This window comes from Ovis aries, chromosome 5 (assembly GCF_016772045.2).
Source record: "Ovis aries strain OAR_USU_Benz2616 breed Rambouillet chromosome 5, ARS-UI_Ramb_v3.0, whole genome shotgun sequence".
In the NCBI taxonomy this organism is placed as follows: Eukaryota; Metazoa; Chordata; class Mammalia; order Artiodactyla; family Bovidae; genus Ovis; species Ovis aries.
In genome coordinates, this window is record NC_056058.1 from 65,688,112 (window position 1) to 65,708,380 (window position 20,269).

Here is a 20,269-nt window from a genome sequence, read left to right on the forward strand (position 1 = left end):
TTCTATGGGATTCCATACCAACTTTTATTGATTATATCAAGTAGACCTTCCAGATGTTTGCTTGAAGCATATCTTTGTTTTTGTATTTTTTTCAAATCAAGCCATTCAAAACACAAATCTTTGTTGAAGAATGTGTACCCTTTTGATGAATCCTTCATTTTTCTTGGCCACTTATCTAAGTTCATCCCAGGTCACTGGTGTCAGACTCATGAGAACTATGTATACATATGTGAGTACTTGTGATTTGCCACTGCTGACTAGAGAAAAAGATATTGTATTTCTCATAGTCCACTGTTGACAGGCCCAGGACAGGGCTCACTGAGCTGTGAAAGTTGACATTTGGTACACAACCACTCAGCCTACATGGTGGTGGAGCTGCACTGAAAGCCTGTTACACACCTGCTCATTCCTCGTATTGCCTGTCACTTGTCTTGGACCTAAATTAAAGAGTAATCATGGAAAAAGGTCAGAGATAGGTAAGATGAATAACGAAGATTAACCTCAATGGAATCATCAGAAATTGAGTAGAAGAAATGGAAAGGACAGGAGATTATAGCCTTTAAGGCTGGTAGATGCTCATCAGGGAAGGGCAATTTGGTTGGTGAAGTCAAATTTCAAACTCAGTGACAATTATGCAGGAGACAGCTGCAACGAGAGGTGAACACATCTTGCTGGTATGTTTAGAATTTATACGTTGTCTCCTTCAGGGGCTCAGACTCGGCTTGCTCTTCTTGCTGGCTTCTCCCAGCCTGAGTGACTAATCCATGTTGCCATCTCCCCATCAGTCTGTCCTCACTTAATAAACATCTCCTTGGAGTAACTCTGTGCTCCAGGCAAGGTCAAACTTTGGGGATACCAGAGAGTATAAAGTTTAAGTGTTTGGGCTGTGACGCAGTTAATGCCTGGGTTTGAATGGTCATCCTGTCCCTTATTAACTACGATGTCTTAGGCCAGTTAGTTAACCTGTCAAGGCCTCAGTTTCCACATCTGTAAAGCACAGATAACAGTAGCACCCACCTCATCAGGCTGTCGTGAGGATTAACTGAGATAATCCATGTATTGGTCCTTTGCACACCACCTGACGTAGATGGAGTACGGGGCCATCATGCCAAAGGGGTGCTTTGCTTTACCACTTAGCAAGGCAAGAGTGGTGCAAGATGAAGCAGGCAGGCCAGATCCTGCAGGGCCTCAGATGTAGCCAAGGGGAGGATTTGGAAAGTAATGCTAAAGTGGGTTTAGGAAGCTTTTGTGTGGTTTTAAGTAGAGCACTGACAACATGTTTTGAAGAAGCAGTGTTGTCTCTAAGATCATTTCTGCAATATACTCTTTAGCTAGAAATGTTTGCAACATAGCCTCTATCTTTTAATTCCCTTCCAGTTGGATTGGTCTGTAAGCTACCCCACATGCTCCTAACACCTCAGCATCAAAGGGGCCCACTAAGCTTGCCTGATGTTGATAATGGCAGCACAGGCAGAAGAAGAATTTATAGTAACCCAAATCGCTGGTATGCTCACCCATGCCAGGCTCACATTCTTTTATTGGGCTTCACAACTACATTCCAAGGCTTTCTTATCCCCTTTTTAGGAAAGTGAAACTGGAAGTATCTCAGCTAGGTATATTAATAAATGCAGGTTTTCTCTTCTTGCCCTCCCTAACTTCTCCCCAGTTTCCAGAGGGCACTTGAATATGATGAAGTGACATCGCTGAAGTCAGACAGTGCCTTAGCTCTGCCTCACACCTCTGTACCTCAGTGTTCCCATCTGGAAAACGGGACTAGCACCATGTATCTCACACAGGAGCTCTGAGGAACATTGCGGTATCTCTGCAAAGTGACGAGCACAGAGCTGGACGCGGAGGAACCGCTCCATCCGAGTTGCAGTGTTATCTTCTGTTTGCACTGAGGTAGTAGGCGGTTTTGTTTCCTAAAAAGGCAGCTCCTTACCTCTTTGTCTCCCAGACAGTACTACGTGGGGGAAGTGTGCCTTTCTTGCGGCTACTCTTTCCACCCTGAATGGAGGGGAACGAGGATGCTCTGAGAGCACACCTTCAGGAAGTTAAGCTCCAACTCCTCCTAAACAGGTTCCCTACAAATTGTGCTTTTTAATTAAACCTTTCAAGGGTTAATTAGGAAACCACGTAAATCATTTTTGTTTCAGAATACATCTTTGTGGTTTGGCTAATTATGTGGTGAGATTTAATACGATTTCTCCTCGTGTGTGAAATTAATACGTTGGATATTTCTAAAGGGAAGATATTGAAAGCATTTACCTGAATGTCAGGTTGAGAGCCAATAGAGTCTGAAGGAGCTCCACTTAAAGCGATGCTGGGAAAAGCTAGGCTGGTTGCCAGGGTCATTTTTTATGGGATGCCTCCAAGACATGCATTCTGTCTCTTAACCAATAAGTCCAATTGTGCAGCCTTTAACAGTGCCTCATTACCAGGAGAAAAAAAAAAATCTAGGTTCCTCATGGAGGTACTTCATTCCAGTTCCGACTCCCACCCTCCCGTGTGCGTGCTCCTCTCTGGCTGCACGTGTCGTCCCCACTGGCCCCAGGCTTCCGTACGCTCTGGTGGCCCTCTGAACAGCGCAGCTTGCCTTGTCCACCCCTGCTCCTCTGCATCTATCGTAACCCCATCTTTATTTTTTGTGTCTGATGCTTTGACATCACTGGGCCTTGCTAGGACCACTCCTCTCAGAGGTAGCTAATTCCTAGAGACAGGATGTAGCTTACCTGCGTGCAAGCACACACCTTTCCTGTGCAAACCAACCAGTCTAGAGTTTATACCTGCCGCCTACCCCTTCCTTTGTCAGGCTTTATATTCTGGACCACTCCCTGCTGTCAGGGCTGGGCAGGGACCTGCCGAGGTTATTCAGACTAGCCACCCCTCCTCTGTCTTGCCCATTTCTTCTCATAGAAACCCGAGTAAAGGCTCTTGCCCATGGCTTTCCCTCACTCCCTCTGCCTCCTGGCTGATTCTTATGCTTCCCTGTGTGGCATGTCGTGCCTCCTGTTTCTAGGGAATCTGTGAATATATAGCAAGCATCTTCCTTCATGACAGCCATTTCATTGTGGCTCACCATATCTGATTAAAACTAATCTTGGGACAATTGAAACAGCATTTTTCAAAGTGTAGCTCAAAGGCATTTATTACTCTATCACACTTTCTCTGTTCCTCTTGAAAAGGTCTCATTCATGTAAGCCACGTTGAAACGGAGATGTCTGTTTCCCTAAATTCTGTCTCATGTTCATCTCTGAACACCCAATATTTAGCACAAGGCCCAGAGTGTTTATGTATGGAGTAGACATGGGGAATAAGTGAATGAATGGAAAATATCACAACCTTTTAAGCTGCATCCATTAGGAAAGGGGTTCCCAACCTCCAGGATCTAATGGTTGATGATCTGAGGTGAAGCTGATGTAATAATAATAGAAATAAAGTCCACGGTAAATGTAATGCACTTGAATCATCCCAAAACTACTCCCCTAACCCCGAAGTCTGTGGAAAAATTGTCTTCCACGAAACTAATTGCTGGTACCAAAAAGGCTGGGGAACTGGGCATTGGGGATGAGTCAGGAAACAGCATAGTATGCATGTTTCCTTATTCTCCCTAATCTGCATGGCGCACTGGATCTTGGGACTTCAGAGCACAGCTTGGAGTCCAAGGTCAGTCCCCAATTCCAGGTGTCACATCGACCGCTATGGCTTTGGACAAGGTATTTCACCTCTGGGTGTTTTGTTTTTTTTTTCATCCATAAAACAGGGATGATAGCAGTATCTCTCTCCAAGTCCTAGAAGGATTAAAAGGAAAAAGGCCACAAGTCTTTTCACAAATTCTTTTCTGTAGTGCTCTTTCCTGCCCCCTCCTTCACCTCCTGACAGCTCTTTATCCTTTACATCACAACTCAAGAGTTGCCCCTTTAGGAAAGCCTTCTGTGCCTTCTCTAATGTGGGCAAATCTCCCTAATGTGGATTTCTTTAACCCTGTGCATTTATCCTTAGTCGTATCTGTCGTCCTAATTTTTCACTGATGGTCATGACTTTTGAATGGATCTTTCTCCTTAGACTGTGTATGAGTCAGGTTTCTCAATTAGAGAATTAGAGAATTAAGAAAGAGGTTTATTTTTAGGACTGGTTCACACCATGGAGGCTTGGCAAGTTCAAACTCTGCACGGTAGGCTGGCAGGCTGGATACCCAGGGAAGAGTGGCAGTTCGAGTGCAAAGGCATTCTGTTGGCAGAACTCTCTCCTCTTCCAAGGAGGTTCGTCTTTTTCTACTCTTAAGGCTTGTGATGATGGGATGGGGCCCACACACATTGTGAAGAGTCATCTCCTCTGCTCAGAGCCTACTGCTAGGTTTGTCCTCATTTGAAACAAATTTCTTCACAGCAACATCAGGAGTAATATTTGAGCAAATGTCTGGGTGCCCTGGCCTAACCACACTGACACATAAAATTAACTATCACAGACTGTAACCTGAATGAAGACAAGATTCTAACACTGCTGCCTGGTGAACCTGGTACGTTGTATTCCCTTAGTAAATTACAAGGGAACAGCACCTGAATGCAGTTAGTGGTAGATGGTGTTAATCTTTATAATCAGAACTTTTAGTAGTGTTAGGATTATAAGGAGGAGATCTCCAGGACCCATGATTGTAAATGGTTCTGGTAGATGAAGGCAAGTTTTCAGAACATCCACTGGTCCTGGCCATCCTCACAAGGTCTTCAAGGGGGAGAGTGGCCCTGAAGTAGAAGTAAGCTTGGCGTGTGCAGCAAACAGCAAGGTAACTGATGTGGCTAAGACAGAGTGACCAAAGACAGCACTGTCCAGCAGGGAGGGTACAGAGGCAGCAGGTGGCCAGTGCTATAAGCCATTCTGAATGGTTGTGAAGGCTGGGTGACACAGTGTCCACTTGTGGGTTTTGAGCCCAGCAGTGAAATCAAGGCTTCCAAGAATCAGAGGCGATCCAGCAGAGGGCCCCCTGCAGCACCTGACCCAAAAGTACGTTCTTCTAGAGAGGTTTATCTTCTAATTCACCCAAAGGTACCTTTTGTTCATAAAGCCTGCCTTCTAAGGGTTACTTTGGCTCAGATGTGCCACCTTTAGAAATCTTAGCTTCTGTGAGGAGAAAAGCAAGAACAGTTAAATAGGTGCTTGCAAAATCCAGGGATGATAAGACTGTGGCTCGGACCAAGGTGGTAGCACTAGACTTTTCGAGAAGTGCTTGGATGCCAAATGTATATTGAAAGCAGAGACAGCGGAATTTTCTGACATAATACTGTGTGACTGTAAGGGAGAGGAGTCAGTGATAACCCCCAGTGATTTTTACCTAAGTAACTGGAAAGATGAGGTTACAGAGATAGAGACAGTTGCAATAGAACCACAGGCATAGGGGCTGGGACTGCAGAAATTAGGAATTTAGGTGCAATGTGTGAAGTTTAATATGCCCGTGGATATCCGAGTGGAAAAGCTGAGTAAGCACCAAGAGATACAAGTCTAGAGTTCAGGGCAGAGCCCAGACAGATGCCAATGAAGGAGTCATCCATGTAGAGAGTATATCTAGGCCAAGAAATGCATTAAAATCAGCTGGATGGCGAGTACTGACTGAAGTCAGGGAAATGAGGAACTAGAGGAGAAGGGGACGACAGAGGATGAGATGGCTGGATGGCATCACTGACTCGATGGACATGAGTCTGAGTGAACTCCGGGAGTTGGTGATGGACAGCGAGGCCTGGCGTGCTGGGATTCATGGGGTCGTAAAGAGTCAGATACGACTGAGCGACTGAACTGAACTGAACCAGTAAGATATGAGAAGAATTGAGTGAGGAGTGTCCCTGAAGCTCAGTCTTGTACATTTCAAAATGAAAGGCGTGATGGACAGTGTCAGTTACTGCCCAGACTGGCTAATGAGACTGACACTGAGCCACTAGATTTGTCTCCATGCTGGAAACAGCAAACATAATCAAATATTTCAGGTGGTAACATCAAAGGGAAAGAAGTTAAGCAGTAGCTGGAGGGGTATTTGGGATTCAGAGAGATAATACAACAAGTTTGTGTTAAAATGAGGATGATGCAGGTGAGAAAGGGGATGGAACAGGAGAGGAGAGAGAGCTCTGGGGAGAGAAGAGCTAGGATGTAATTACAGGGTTTAACCTGGGTGTGTGGAGAGCTCGACCTGGTGGAAGGAGAGAAAACAGTATAGATGCAAGGTGATTGGGCGATGAAGACATATGGAACTTTTCTTCTGCTGTCTTTATCTTAGTGAAATAGAAGCAAGGTCACTAGCAGAAAGGAAAAAAAAAAAGAGAGAGAGAGAGACTCTCACTTTCCCATTGGATCCCAGGACCACCCAAACTGGACTTAGGAAGAACAAGAGCCATTGATCTCAGAAGCAATGGATTATTATTGTTTGAATGACTGAGTAATCCTTATAGGGCTTGAATGTACTCTAGTTTATTTCTAGAGTGGAATCGCATCTGACAAAGGAAACTGCAAATAAATTCTGCTCTTTACTCACATTTCTCAAAGAACATGATGGGGAACCCACCTCACAGTCTTTAGCATCTCTCATTGTCACCTCCATCTTCCCCTCTTGGTCCACCTTGTAAGGCAGTTATCCCAGGCCTGTTTCCAAACAACGCCATGGTGGGGGATTCTCATCTGCACCCCTCTTTGTCTGGATTTTGTTAGGTAGACCAAATTTGTCTCTAGTGTTTCTCCATTCTGAAAGCTGGAGAAGGAAAAAAAGCAGCAAACATAAATCTGTTGGGAAAAGAACAGGGAAAGCAAGGCCTTATTTGGGGGCTGACATGGAGAGAAGGGAAAGCTGTGAACACTCACACATTAATAATTTTTGTCTTGTCACAACACCAATCAAATCCCCAATGACAGTGTTGTCGTAAAATCTATACAGCCCCTACTCTCGGCTTTGGTCTTGGCCTGTTTTCTGGGCTACAGACTCAGGTTCACCACAATTCTGTGGCTGTTCAGCTCCTCTTATTACCCTGTGTTTTACTACCTCTTTCTAAGCTTAAAATGCAGCATTTTATACCAAATAGAGAACCTCAGAGAAAGAAGCGTGGCGGTCCTCTTACCCAGCATTTCATGCTGTTCTGGAATCATTCTCATAACTTCCCTGACACCTAGCCATTGGCCTCATTACATCCTAAGGCAGCCCATTCCATTAACGGAATGTGTTGCATTCCAATGAGCTAAATCTCTGTACTTCTAACCCCTGATTCTCTGACTTAGCTCTGGGGCTACACAGAACAAACCAATCCAGTCCCCTTTGTGTAGGGAACTAGCCATCTTCTTTCCTCCATCTTGTCTCCTAAGTGTTCAGACAGCCTCTGAATCACAAATCAATCTACACTGAGGATGAAAGCTTTTTGCATAGTCCTTCAGTTCAGTTGCTCAAGTCGTGTCCGACTCTTTGCGACCCCAGGAATCGCAGCACGCCAGGCCTCTCTGTCCATCACCATCTCCCAGAGTTCACTCAGATTCACATCCATCGAGTCCGTGATGCCATGCAGCCATCTCATCCTGGGTCGTCCCCTTCTCCTCCTGCCCCCAGTCCCTTCCAGCATCAGAGTCTTTTCCAAAGAGTCAGCTCTTCCCATGAGGTGGCCAAAGTACTGGAGCTTCAGCTTTAGCATCATTCCTTCCAAAGAAATCCCAGGGTTGATCTCCTTCAGAATGGACTGGTTGGACCTCCTTGCAGTCCAAGGGACTCTCAAGAGTCTTCTCCAACACCACAGTTCAAAAGCATCAATTCTTCGGCACTCAGCCTTCTTCACAGTCCAACTCTCACATCCATACATGACCAGTGGAAAAACCATAGCCTTGACTAGACGGACCTTAGTCGGCAAAGTAATGTCTCTGCTTTTGAATATACTATCTAGGTTTGTCATAACTTTTCTTCCAAGGAGTAAGCGTCTTTTAATTTCATGGCTGCAGTCACCATCTGCAGTGATTTTGGAGCCCCAAAAAATAAAGTCTGACACTGTTTCCACTGTTCCCCATCTATTTGCCATGAAGTGATGGGACCAGATGCCATGATCTTCGTTTTCTGAATGTTGAGCTTTAAGCCAACTTTTTCACGCTCCTCTTCACTTTCTGCCATAAGGGTGATGTCATCTGCATATCTGAGTTTATTGATATTTCTCCCGGCAACCTTGATTCCAGCTTGTTTTTCTTCAAGTCCAGTGTTTCTCATGATGTACTCTGCATAGAAGTTAAAGAAGCAGGGTGACAATATACAGCCTTGACGTACTCCTTTTCCTATTTGGAACCAGTCTGTTGTTCCATGTCCAGTTCAACCTGTTGCTTCCTGACCTGCATACAGATTTCTCAAGAGGCAGGTCAGGTGGTCTGTATTCTCATCTCTTTCAGAATTTTCCACAGTTAATTGTGATCCACACAGTCAAAGGCTTTGGCATAGTCAATAAAGCAGAAATAGATGTTTTTCTGAAACTCTCTTGCTTTTTTGATGATCCAGCGGATGTTGGCAATTTGATCTCTGGTTCCTCTGCCTTTTCTAAAACCAGCTTGAACATCAGGGAGTTCATGGTTCACATATTGCTGAAGCCTGGCTTGGAGAATTTTGAGCATTACTTTACTAGCGTAGTCTTCACCTGCTAGTAAATTAAACATGAAAGAGAATGTACTTGCTTCAAGCAGAGTTCCAAATAACCTTTTGCTTAGGGAGGATTAAAAGCTCCTTTAATGCCTATATAAAATCCAATGAAAAGGTTAGAGCTGGATGAAATTGTATTTTTAAATGATATATCTAGCATGAATACTACAAGTAAAGGGAAGGGGCATGATTATCTGAAGCTGAGAGGCAAGATTAGGGAAAGGGTCATTCACGTGCATCCCACTGAACTGTAGCCTCAGTCCTGCTCTTCTGCAGTTTTATTCAGTGTCTGCACATTCCAGTGGTTGAGCTAGGTGTTAGGATAGCAGTGGTGACTATTCCTTCACTTATAAATTCAACATATTTCCTGTGGACCTGCAACCTGCTAGCACCATTCTACCAAAGGGATATAGAAATGAACAACAAAATCAGAAGAAAAAAAATCCCTTTTCCACTTAATATTCTAGCGGGGGTGGGGGGGAGAACTTCACAAATAAATGTAAAACTCTAATAGTTACAAACATGTAGGAAGGGAGTAAGGGGGATTGAGGTCAGAGATGAAACTTGAGGGGTTGGGAGAATCCAAATAATAGAGGGACTTGTGAGTCATGTAAAGAATTTCCATCTCTGCCCTACGAGCAGTGAGGATCCACTGAAATGTTTTAAGCTAGATATGTGTGTGTAGTAGGATCTAGTTTATATTAAGGAGAGAATGGATTTAATATAGAGAATGGATTGGAAGGGACCATGGTGAAGACAGAAAATTATTACAGTGATTCACAGAAAAGATTTTTGTTACTTGCACCAGAATGATAGCAATGGGTGTAGAAACAAAGGGACATCATGGTGATTTGAATTTAAGAGGTGGGGAGAGCAAGTGTATTTTCTTTTCAAATATGGAAGTTAATCTTACTTCATTTTAAAAATGATTGAATCGGAGCATAGCTGGTTTACAGTGTTGTTAGCAAAGTGATTCAATTATACACACACACATATTTGGTCTTTTTCAGATTCTTTTTTCACATAAGTCATCATAGAATATTGAGTAGCATTCCCTGTGCCATATAGTAAGCCCTTGTTTATCTATTGTGTATATAGTGATGTGTGCATGCTCATCCCAAGCTCCTGATTTATCCCTTGCCCCACATTTCCCCTTTGGCAACCATGAGTTTTTGATATCTGTCCGTCTGTTTCTGTTTTATAAATAAGTTCATTTGTATCATTTTTAATTAATTCCACATACAAGTGGTATTATATGATATTTGTCTTTCTCCATTTGAATATGGAAATCTCTAGGTCCATGTATGCTGCTGCAAATGGCAATATTTTATTTTTGTGGCTAATGTTCCATTGTACCTATGCACCACATTTTCTTTATGCATTCATCTCTCGATGGACGTTTAGGTTGCTTCCATGTGTTGGCAGTTGTAAACAGTGCTGCAGTGAACACCGGGGTGCAGGTATCTTTTCTAGGTATGATTTACTCTGATACATGCCCAGGAGTGGGATTGCTGGCTCATATGATAGCTCAATTTTTAGTTTTATATGGACTGTTCTCCATAGTGGCTGCATCAATTTACATTCCCACCAACAGTGTGGGAGGGTTCTCTTTTCTCCACAGCCTCTCCAACATTTATTGTTTGTAGACATTTTAATGACAGACCTTCTGACCGGTGTGGTTTGATTTGCATTTCACTAATTAGTGATGTTGAGTATTTTTTCATGTGTTTTGCCCATCTGTGTGTCTTCTTTGGAGAAATGTCTATTTAGATCTTCTGCCCATTTTTGATTGGATTTTCTGATATAGAGTTGCATGAGCTGTTTGTATATTTTGGAGATTAATCCCTTGTCAGTGGCTTTATTTGCAAATCTTTTCTCCCATTTTGTGGGTTGTCTTTTCATTCTGTTTATGGCTTCCTTTGCTGTGTAGAGATTTTAAGTTTAATCGGGTTCCATTTGCTTTTTGTTTTTATTTCCATTACTATAGGAGGTGGATCCAAAAAGATATTGCTATGATCTATGTCAGTGTTCTGCCCATGTTTTCCTCTCAGAGTTTTCATATGTATAGTGTCTGGCCTTGTATTTATGTCTTTGATCCATTTTGAGTTTATTTTTATGTATGGTACTATAGAGTAATTTCATTCTTTTACATGTAGTCTAGTTTTCCCAGCACCACTTATTGAAGAGATTGTCTTTTCGCCATTGTATATTCTGGCTTCCTTTGTCATAGGTTTGACCATAGTTTGACCATAAATGCGTGGGTTTAGCTCTGTACTTTCCATCACCAAAATAGCGACCTCTGCAAGAGCTCAAGCTGATCAAATATTCTTTGTAGCCTCTACCACCACTGTCCTCTCTCCGGCACCAGTGAGCCATAGCCAACCGCATCTCCCCAGGAGCACCTCCAAGACTGGCGTCTCCGTTTCCTCCTGCACTGTGGAGCTCCTGACTGAGGTCCCCCTGGCCTTCAAAGATGCTCTTGGGGCTTTTGTTGCCTAGGGAGGATTGGAGCCCATCCACTCCTGGGACAAACCTGGGGACCTACCCATGCCAGTCGCCTGGGGGTACCAACAGGGAAAGAAGCTCTGATGGTGGACCTGCCCCACTGCTCGTGCCTCCACTGTGGATGAGCATCTCAGGCTGGGGAGTACAGAGCAGCGGTGCCCACCTGTGGTGCAGGTTACTCTCTGCTTTGCCCTCCTGAAACCTGTTGCTGCACTCTTCTCCTTGGCTTCAAAGCTCCCCCTCCATCCAGGCTGATCTTCCTGCTGGTAAGGAATCTTCCTAAGGTGTGGGGACATTTCCTTCTTCAGAGCTCTCTCCCCAAGGTGCAGGTCCTGTGCCTTCCCTTACTGATTCCTTGTTTTCCCTTTGTCCTGCTGCATTACATGGACGTGTTATTGCCCGTTCAGGAGTCTGAGGTCTTCTGCCCTGTTCAGTAGATCTTCTCTGTGAGTTCCTCCTCTTGGAGGTGTATTTTGTTTTCATGTGAGAAGGTGAGCTCCCCATGCTGCTTCTCTGCCATCTTTATCCTGTCCTCTGTGTTGGCATTTTAAAGGGTTATTTTTAGAGGATAAGTACTCATTTATGACTTCCTGAAAACATATAGACCTCATCTGCATAGACAGAACCACATAGAAATCAACACAAGCCCATCCTTCAGGAAAGATCTGGATATATTTGTGAAATCTCTCTCCTTAAATATCCTCCAGCTTGAGATCTCCAAATGAGCCTTGCTGAGAATGTATTTTTGTGTGCGTATTGTGGTAAAATATAACTGCTCTAAGATTCTTCTGCCAGGATGCTCATTTTTAATAAGGTTTTCACGCATTGCTCCACAGGCCTTCTGCTGTAGCAAGAATGCATCCTAGGTACTGATCAAGAGTGGCAGTGCCACTCACTGGCCTAGCCAACACCATGACAAAGCCAGATCTGGAGAGGAAAGGCCATGGTTAAAGTGGGCACATGTTGAGTTTGAATGTCTGAGATGAAACAATGGGAGTATTGATAAGTCTGGATTTCTAAGGAATTATCTAGAATGACAACACTCAGAATGATTTTGGCTATGGCAAGGAAGGATCATGCTAGATCAAGGAGCGGCATGCAATTTATCCTTGGAAGGTTGGACTAGAGACACCCTGTTCTGAGCTTCTGGATTTATTAAGAGGTGGTCTTAGTACAGAATCAATTGTTTATAAGACGCAGGAATATCAGATAAAATCGAAAGGTAGGTGGACGCCATCTGGAAGTAAGGCAATTATCCTTTCTCTGTACATAAGTATTCCCTGCTTCTGTTGTAGATACAACAAACTGGCCACCTCAGTCCTAATCAGAGTGGTCAACAGAGACAGGCTAGTCCCATAATCAACTCCAAGTCTCCAGGGAAAAAAGCATATTGACACATCTTGCAACATGTGCCGACCCTAGTACAAACATGCCAGCCCAGGGCATCTTTCTTCAACAGCCCACTGCAGAGGCTGCAGGGGCAGAGTTTCTGAGAAAGGACAGAAACAGGCCTGACCAATTGACTAACATGTCTGCAACACAGTATAATTAACGCTCATCCAATTTGTGAAGGGAACAAAAGCTCTCTGCTTTACAATCAACTCTTAATTATCTTGATGGGTATTAATTTGTACATCCATATTTCTCCTTGGTTAATTATTAATCTTATGGCTCCTGTCTACCATATTTTCTAACTCTCATTTTCCTGGCATCTAATAAAACCTGGTACTGGATCTTCATATTTCCTTTTCAAATTCTAGTCATCTCCCCAAGAATTTTACACCTCTCAATTGTATTTGTGTCACTGTTTGATCTTGTCTTGTGTCTGATTTTTATGTAATCCATCTTGAAGGTGGCTATGCTTAAAAATTCTGAAAATCCCTGAAATATTTTAGACCTATTTGCATTTTTATTTCTTTTTCAAAGACCTGTGAGGGTGGTGAACCTCAGACGCTAATACAATTGCCCACTCAGACACTCTTCTTTCCTGAGAGTGCCACGAGCCAGCCCCTAAGTTCCATCTGCCTCCATCCTGTGTTGTCATGCTCAGTAAATGACAACATAAAGACATCAATCTGGATGGCATTTTCTCCCTCTGTATCAGCCCTTCTAACCTGCCTGCCACTCCTTGTAATATTTTAAGCCAGATAGTCTCTCCAAACACATCCCACCACATCACTCCCAGTTAAAGACCCTTCAGAGGACAGATTCCACACCCCTTTCTTGGTCCCAAAGGCCTTTTTCACCTCTTCAGCCCCTATTTCACCACTATCCATCTCCACCTCACCCTATTCTTCATGCATAACACACTCCTTATGCTTGCTCTGCCTGAAGAAATCCCCATCTCCTATTACTTTCTCCTTGGGAGATTTTCCCAAGCTCCCCACTCCCACATCATATCCTCTACCTTGTCTGACTTCTCTTACAATCAATGTTCTTGCTACCATATTTCAGCTGTAAGTTTACAGGTTTGTCTTCTCCAGGTGAGGCAGTGTAATGAGTGCCAATTTTAGAACCAGAGTGCTTGGGTTCAGATTCAAGTTTGGCTGCTACTTTAGTTATGTGACCATTTGCAAGTTGTTTAACCTTTCTGTGCCTCAATTTTCCCTAAAAGAATCTCTTAAATAGTACTTAATTATATAGTCTCAACACTTAGCACAGGCTGCAGTCCATGGGGTCACAAGGAGTTGGACACGACTGAGCAACTTCACTTTTTACTTTCATGCATTGGAGAAGCAAGTGGCAACCCACTCCAGTGTTCTTGCCTGGAGAATCCCAGGGACGGGGGAGCCTGGTGGGCTGCCATCTATGGGGTCGCACAGAGTCGGACACGACTGAAGCAACTTGCAGCAGCAACAGTACATAAACTAGTAAATTTCTTTAGAACAGTGCTCTATATTTAATTAATATTTGATTAATGGCAGATGTGATAGAATGCAGACAGACCAATACTATCCTCTGGTCAATTCTCAAAGACAGAGTGATTCAAAATGTTGGTAAAAATTCAGATGACATGATAATGTCAGAATAGTGGTATTTCCAGGTACATAAATGCTAGTATATACTTAAGCATACTGCAAAGAATAAAAACCTTGAATTAGAGTTAACTTCGAATCCCATCTCTGTTGCTTACCTGTATTTTCTATAAGGTAAATAGATCCTTTTTCTTCCTCTATCTATCTCATTCCATAAACAATAACAATATTATATATTTTAAGCCACAGACTAAGTAAGATTATATGTATAAATTACCTACCTCACTGGCCAACAGGGAAGGTAATCAATGTAGTTCACTTGATGAATCACCTTCTTTTATAGAAGTTTCCTTTCAAAGTAAAAATACAGAAAGAAGGCAGTTTGAGGAGATCAGAACAAGTGAAAATTTTCGCTTTATCTTATGAAGTTACTTGACTGCATTGACAAATAGCTAACATCTTTGAACTCAAAATGTTCCAGGGACTGTTCTCAGTGTTTTACCATCAGTATCTCATTTAATCCTCCCCCAAAGCCTGTAAGGTCTGTACTAATATTATCGTCAGATGGCAGAGGCTAAACCAAAGCTTGGAGAACTTTTTGAAAACCAAAAGATCATCAGAAAGAAAGAAAAATGACTTCCTGACAAATACCAAAGTCTTTTCTAAAACCTGTGGTGGCCTGATACCATAGAATGGGAAGGAAGCAGTTGACCAAGGTGGATAGATTTTTCTTTGCTCGGATACTGGGGCTTCTCATAGTCATGATACTTTCTTCATGTCTCCCCTCCTAATTTCTTACTTAGATAATAGCCTATAAGGACAGAGTTTTTGTAAGAGATGGAGCCGCTTCAAAGACTTAGCCTTAGTAAAAGCCTGCCTCTTTGAAATAGTAGTTATTCATTTGTTAGCCAACAGGTGGCCCACTAGTTACCTAAGAGCATTATTTTTTCAACTTCACTGTGCGCAACAGCATGTGACCTTATCCAATTACCCCAGGATTCAATGACATTAATAAACATGCTCTAAAATCAGCTGGGTTGCAGAAACATCCCTTTTATTGTAGGTTAGCACCATATTACCTGATGATTAATGTTGTCAAACCTGGGGAACTATATTGCAGTGAAGTTCAGGATTTATCGATAAATACGATGATAATCCTCTGTCTTTGTTTACATCGGTAATTAATGTAGTTCAGGAGGGAGCCCTTGAAACCTTGTATAAGCAAGATTTATCCCCATTGGAATAGACTGCAGCCATATGTCACCATTCAAAAGGTAATTGGTACATTTCATTAGAAAGTAATTGAAAAAAAAGATTTATTTTAATGCCTTATAATAAATAATCTTGATAAACACTATTGTTAGCAGAGAGATGTGCACCGTATAAAGATTTTGCATCAGAATATGGTATATACTACATATCATTCTTGGATTTTTCTAAGAAGTTTTTACTTTTTTGTGACTCTGAAGAAAGGATAGCCTCTTATTATGCTATTGGCTTTCCTGTGGGGTCTAGACCTTCTCATTATACCTCTCTGTTCTCATGATCTTCCTTATGACAAAACCCTGGTTTATTCTATATCCCTCAAAAGACAGTCGCCCACACATATGAACAGAATGTTTCTAATGGTTTGGAGCAAGGTCCTAAGAGACTGGGCTTCAAGGTCTGGCACTTTGGCTGAATGGCCATTATGACAGACAGATGCCTTAGGATTTTAGAAAGCATTGCACAAGTTGATGTACACAAAGGCTTTAAACAAATTCTTGTTATACAAGAGACACTCAGTGAATGCTGTGGTGGTTTAGTCACTAAGCCGTGTCTGACTCTTGTGATCCCATGGGCTGCAGCCTGCCAGGCTTCTCTGTCCACGGGATTCTCCAGGCAAGAATACTGGAGTGGCTTACTGTTTCCTTCTCCACAACGAATGATATACTTAGTACGCTTAGTATGATTCCCATCTCTCTCAGGGTCTTGCTATCCTGAGCCTTTGAGGAGACATCTTGAGTTCCAGGGTGTGCTTTTATTTAAATTGCACTGTAAAATCAAAGGTAGTTTTTTACCAGCATTTTTCCCCCATTTCCATTTTGTTATGTGACGAAAATAAACAAGAGCATGAAAAACAGAGAAATGTGCACCCTTCTCAATACTAGCCATGACTGTAAAGACCTTTTCACTCCCAACTAAAGTCTGTGAGGTTAAAAACAGATCAATAATTATTCTGAGAGTTTTATGACTTTGTGAGTTACTTATACAGAGTAATACAATCCTACTTAGTTCCTCATCTCAGTTTGTTGAGAGCAAAATAATCCCCAAAGCCATCTGCAGATTAAGATAAAATCATGCTTTTAACAGAGGCCCAACTGAAATAGCAAAACAATGGCAGAAGGGAAGTGAATTAAATAATTCTCTTTCTACATCCCTGATAATCAAGCCATCTTCACGAACTTTTCTCTGCCTATCACAACTGTATCATGATAGAATAGTTCAGACCTGTGCTATATAATCCTAGCTCTATAAAGTGACTGTTAGAATCCTCATTACCTTTATTTTATACCTGGGGAAGGTGAGCTCTTATCCGAGATCATACAGGCACTGTGTGGAATGTCAGGCTCCAAGTTCTGTGTCTCCTTACTCTGTTTATTTCAGTGCTGTGCTTCTCAAATTAGGATTCAGAACAGCATAGGACAAAGTTGACATATCTTCCCGGAGAATGTTTTGCCTAAAAATTTTAAGGTAGAAATCAGACAATTATACATTAAATCACTGTTTTTCCAGTAAATAGGGATATTTTATACTACAAAATGCACTAAATTATATTCCTTTCAAAGATACATGCGAGAAATGTCAAAGAAACACTGGACTTTTAGTGGGTCCTGTGCCCCACAGAAAAGTATGAATCCTCTATGATAATAATTCAGTGGAAGGCTTTGAGAAGGCTATCTTGAAGCCAAATGGTCCTGGTTACCTGAGTCCCACCTCTGAGAGTCAATACCTGGGTAGCCTTGCACGGATCATTCCACTTTACGGAACCTCATTTGTTTAACAGGAATTCTACCGCATACTGTTTAGGAAGTCCTAAGGATTCCCTAGACCATGTGAAAATCCAAAAGCATAATAGGTGTTCAGTATATAGTGAAAGCGTTAGTCACTCAGTTGTGTCCGTCTTTGCAACCCTGTGGACTGTAGCCCACTAGGCTCCGCAGTCCATGGGATTTCCCAGGCAAGAATACTGGAGTGGGCTGCCATTCCCTTCTCCAGGGGATCTTCCCAACCCAGGGATCAAGCCCAGGTCTCTTACATTGCAGGCAGATTCTTTACCATTTGAGCCACCAGGAAAGCCCCAGTACATAGCATCATCATTATTAAATATGCCCTCTGGTTTGTTCAGCCACCGGTTCCCACATAATCCCCAAGCTAACTACTCTGAGCCCAAGAAAGAACCACTGGCCCCTCTCCATTTTGCTTTCAAAACTATTTCTAGGAGGGATTGGGGGCAGGAGGAGAAGGGGGACGACAGAGGATGAGATGGCTGGATGGCATCACTGACTCGATGGACGTGAGTCTGAGTGAACTCTGGGAGTTGGTGATGGACAGGGAGGCCTGGCGTGCTGCAGTTCATGGGGTCACAAAGAGTCGGACACGACTGAGCAACTGAACTGAACTGATGGTATTATTTTGACTAAAAGGGGATCCCTAAAATGAGCTGTGAAAAATTCCAAAGTATGTAAACTAGATATTAACTAGCTTATTTATTTTATGGCTGGACCCAGAATAGAAAATTTCAATTAAAACCATATAGAAAACCATTCACTTTAAATCTATGTTATCTAAAGGGTTTCCACAATGGCTCAGCAGGTCAAGACTCCACTTGCAATGCAGGAGATGTGGGTCAGATCCCTCAGTTCAGAACATCCTCTGGAGGAGGAAAATGGTAATCACTCCAGTGTTTTTTAATTAAATGTATCTATTTTTAATTAAAGGATAATTGCTGTGCAGTATTGTTTTGTTTTCTGCCAAACCTCAACATGAATCAGCTATAGGTATACATATGTCCCCTCCCACCTCCCTCCCCTCTAGGTTGTTACAGTGCCCCAGTTCGATTTTGCTGAGTCATACAGCAAATTTCTATTAGCTATCTATTTTACACATGGTAACGTACATGTTTAGAAAATCCCATAGACAGAGGAGCCTACAGTCCAAAGGGTCGCAAAGAGTCAGACACAACTGAGCAACTGAACAGACACACATTATCTAAAATGCCTTTCAACACAAAGTGCTCCGTAAGTTTTTATTATAATTTACTTTTAGCCCCAAGCCCTAACACTTCATCCTGTTACTGTAATGTTCATTCGCAGTCAATAAAGGCAGTTTTAGAGTAGCATTTAGAAGTATGCTTTCTGGTGCGAGAGCTGCGGTTGAAACATCTCTGCTGCTTCCTCCTAGTGATGTAACCTTAGGCTTATCATCCCCTCCAAAACTCACTTTCAAACTAGGATCATTAACAATAATGCTGTAATGACTTCCTTCTAGAATTGTTTTACTGAGCACAGTTCCTAGAACACATGGTACGTATGCAATATTTTTTAGCTATACTTTCATATGAATTATCTTTTATAAAATTAAACTTGAATTAAGCATAGTTATTCACATATGAAACATTAACTTTCACTTTTTAGTCTTCTAGGAACTATGTAGCTCACCTGTAGGTCCCCACAGATAGAGGTTCTCGTGGATGCATGCTCAGTTGCTTCACTCGTATCCAGCTCTTTATGACCCCATGGACTGTAATCATCCTGGCAAGAATACTGGAGTGGGTTGCCACTTCCCCCCGTAGGGGATTGCCTCCACTTGCACACAGATTCTTTACCACTTCAGCCACCTGGGAAGCCCAGAGTTTTCCTGTACAACATGTAAACAAACAGATACAGAGAATTCTTTAAGATGTCTACTGACTGTTAGCACTGAGGATGAAGATATCGTGACAACCTCACTCAGGGTAGCAGGGTAGGAGAGCTCTTTCATGATAATCATGTCAGGTAACACACTCATTTGCTGTTCATCTTCCAAAATCTGTAATGAGGTATATTTTAGGGCTGAGCAAGGCAGCCTTCCCTCTGCTGCCCCCGTCGCCTCATTGTGTGCAAGAGACCAGGTCCCCATGCCGTGTAGCAAGTTAATGCAAAGGGGCTGAACTTACTTCCAATTCTGATCAAAGCTAGTGATTTCATTTAAAGGCGAAATCTAAATAATATTTCTTAATTTTCATTATTAATTAAAATAACTGACAGCTTAGCTCTTTGTTGCACATGGGGTCAGGTTAGCTGCACGGGTCGTTAAACGTCCTGAGAACATTAGGTCTTATTGAAAAGACTTGAAAGTTATTACTCATTAATAGTGTGGAAATGTTCATCATTTCTTTGATATGCAAATCAATTACTTGGTTTTTATCTCACTTGAGAAAGAATCTCCAAATGAAAGGAATATAATATTTTGGAGATGGTAGGATGCAGAACTAGAGAGTTTCTCTGGAAAGAGCAATTATGATGTCTGTAGTTTTATATGCAGTCAACTTGGGAACCTCAGGTTGTGAGAAGCGATTTCCTGCAAAATCCAAGCATCTGATCACCATTCAGAAGCCCATGTTAGATTCCTAATGCACAATATTTGTGATCAGTTTTTACCTCTGGCAGAAGTAACTAACTGACAAATTCTACCCAAACCTGTCAAGAGTTTTCCCCTCTCAAAGTCACTGACATTTTAGTAAAACAGGAAAAATAGAGTATGGAAGAAAAATGGACTTCTAAGTCACTTACCTTTGAAATTTTTGACATCCAAGCTCTTTTCAAAGTCTGCATGGGGCCACTGTGTAAACCAAGATGTCTCCTATGGATAATGAAATGTTAAGAAACCTGAGGGGTTTAGGGGAGGGAGGAATCATCTATTCTAACCAGTTTAGGAGTGGAAATGAATAGGTATTTCATTTTTATCTGGATAAATACAGTAATATAAGCTATCACCTATCACCACAGCCTATGTACTTGATGAAAACGTCATCATCTATATTTGCACATTTAAGCTTCCTAACAGTCTTGGGAGGGAGATACTCTCATCCCTACAGAATATGAGAAACTGCTGAGCCTCAAAAAGGCTTAGT

General features: G+C 42.3%; 1 protein-coding gene and 1 long non-coding RNA gene across 8 annotated transcripts in view; one reads left to right on the forward strand and one right to left on the reverse strand.

The window, feature by feature from the left end:
- Window positions 1-20,269, forward strand: part of SGCD (sarcoglycan delta) — a 1,058,523-nt gene that overhangs the window by 1,007,860 nt on the left and 30,394 nt on the right. The gene's annotated exons all lie outside the window — the stretch shown is intronic.
- LOC105611754 (uncharacterized) overlaps window positions 2,145-20,269 on the reverse strand; it is a 206,166-nt gene continuing 188,041 nt past the window's right edge. Inside the window, exons 3-7 of one of the 3 annotated variants that reach the window (XR_009600711.1) lie at window positions 19,929-19,998; window positions 18,816-19,014; window positions 16,670-16,834; window positions 14,397-14,465; window positions 2,145-6,762 (exon numbers count right to left, since the gene is read on the reverse strand). This is a non-coding gene — a long non-coding RNA (uncharacterized LOC105611754). Of the gene's footprint in view, window positions 6,763-14,396; window positions 14,466-16,656; window positions 16,835-18,815; window positions 19,015-19,928; window positions 19,999-20,269 lie in introns of all 3 variants that reach the window. The other 2 variants (XR_006060004.2, XR_009600710.1) reach the window with 2 other exon arrangements.